This window comes from Mandrillus leucophaeus, unplaced genomic scaffold, assembly GCF_000951045.1.
Source record: "Mandrillus leucophaeus isolate KB7577 unplaced genomic scaffold, Mleu.le_1.0 Scaffold1950, whole genome shotgun sequence".
Classification (NCBI taxonomy): domain Eukaryota; kingdom Metazoa; phylum Chordata; class Mammalia; order Primates; family Cercopithecidae; genus Mandrillus; species Mandrillus leucophaeus.
The window spans coordinates 7,551-9,649 of record NW_012101977.1 but is presented as its reverse complement, the minus strand read 5'-3'; the positions used below and the strand labels follow the sequence as shown (position 1 = coordinate 9,649).

General features: G+C 54.5%; 1 pseudogene; it reads left to right on the top strand.

The window, feature by feature from the left end:
- Positions 1 to 2,099, top strand: part of LOC105538608 — a 4,004-nt pseudogene that overhangs the window by 763 nt on the left and 1,142 nt on the right.

Genomic DNA, 2,099 nt, shown 5'->3' with positions numbered 1-2,099 from the left:
TGGGGCTGTAGCTGGGGGCGAGTGTGTGTGCTGATCCCACCTCTGGGAGGCCTTGAGCAAGTCACTGGAGCACCCTCAGAACCTGCCTTGGCTCCACTGCTGTAGGACAGGGGTCTCTCTGCTCCCAGTGCAGAACCCCTCCCGGGGCCAGGCATAAGACCGCATGGAACACAGTGGCATCATTTGACCCAGCCTGGGATCCAAGTGGCTCTCAAGAGTGGAGCTACCTGGAATTCTTTTGACAGCCAGTTGCAGCTTTATTTGCAACCTAGGCATCCACACCATTTGTAGTGCCTCAAAACAATATAATGTGGGATTATGGGCTTTAGCCCTTGAGTATGCTGGGGGCCCAGATACCCAGAATCTTCCTAACACACACACTTCTGAATTGCAAAGCCCCTGTGCCCTCAGTGGTGCAGGCAGGAGTTGTGGACCTGAACAGGGTGCTTTTCACGTTAGGACCTATCACTTGCACCCCCACCCCATGTACTGGCATGGGCGGCTCTGCCAACAGGCTCTCTTGGCAGGGGGAGAAAACCTTCTGTCTCATCAGGCCAGCCTCAGCCAACATCTGTATGAGTGCTGGCGGTCTGCCTCTAACCACAGCGAGATGTTCTTTGCCCACCAGGTCGACAAATGCTACAAGTGCATCATCAAGCAGGGCCAGACCCTCTTCATTCCCTCAGGTGAGTGCTGGCAGCTTTGGGGACTGTGTCCTAGGGCTTGCAGGCTCTCATTAAGGTTACTGGCCTCTCAGGCCGTGTCCCCACCGTGGGGTCTCTTGGCATCCCTGGCATGCCTACTCCCTTGTCCAGAGCTTAATGCCATCCCAGCCCAGTCCCTGCAGAGGGGCCAGCAGTGGGGCTTGTGCTGTCTGCTCAGCATGGGCACTCACCACCACTGAGGACACCTTGGAGCTGCACAGCCAGTCAGGCCCCTTCACAGCCTGGCTGGGCTCACTGTGACTGAGCCCATGGCTGGAGACCCAGCTCAGAGAGCCTTGTGTGGGAACAGCAGCCACAACATCAGAACCAGCGAGGGAAGAGGGTGCTAGCTGCTCATTAAGTCAATATTGGGGGACATTTTGAGTCTGTGCTGAAGGAGAAAGCCCGTCATGAGCCACTTTGTGCCCCTAGATGATGATAGAACAAATCCCAGATATTCTGTTTCATTAAATATTCCACTATTTCTGAAGGACTTCCTTTCCTTCTAAAATAACATAGCTACAATACTGTTCCCACATCTTGAAAAAATGAACAATTAACAGCAATTCCCTAGTATCATCAAATAGCCAACTGGTGTTCAGATTTTCACATTGTTTTATAGGGTTTTTTTTTTTTTTTCTCATTTTAAGTAAGTATCAAACTGAGGCCCTCACACTTTAATGATTTATAAGCTTCAGAATCTTCTGTCATCTATAAGTCCCTCCTCCTTCCATCAGTTTCCTCACAGTCACAGCTACTTAGGAAAGAGCTGTGGATTTCCCAGGGTCTGGCCCAAGCTGTCTCCAAGGATAACCTGGGATCCAGTCCCAACTCTGGTGGTGATGTAGCTGCCCCGGCCTTGTCTCCTGGCCCTGAGTGTGATTGGGAGGCGGGGGAGCTGGACATAGGCTGGAGCTTCCTCTCTCTGTCTGAGTACTGCCCTCATGTGGCCTGAGCGAGTCCCCTCAGCTCTGGGCCTCGGTTTCCCTCTCTGTGTGGTGCAGGGCTTGACTGACTAGTCCGTGCTGCCTCAGACGCAGTCTCTCCCCAACTCCCTTCCATGGAGCCCGGGGTGGGGCTAGGGCCAGAGAGCTTCTCCCAGGGAGGCCCCAGGCTGCTGGTGAAGCTGCAGAGGTGGACAGGGCACCAAGGCACAGGCGGGCAGGAGCTGGAGCCTGAGCTGGGCCTGGAAAGGCCTGTGCTGGTCTCTGCTGCTCCCTGATCTGGAGCCATGAGAAGCCCCTTCATGGGAGCCAGGTGAGGTGCCAGCCACTCCTCTCTCTCTCCCAGACAGGATCTATGTCACACTCACCCCTGTGGACTGCCTGGCCCTCACAGGACATTTTCCCCACAGCCTGAACGTGGAGATGCAGAGGAGGTAGTGCCTTGTGTGCT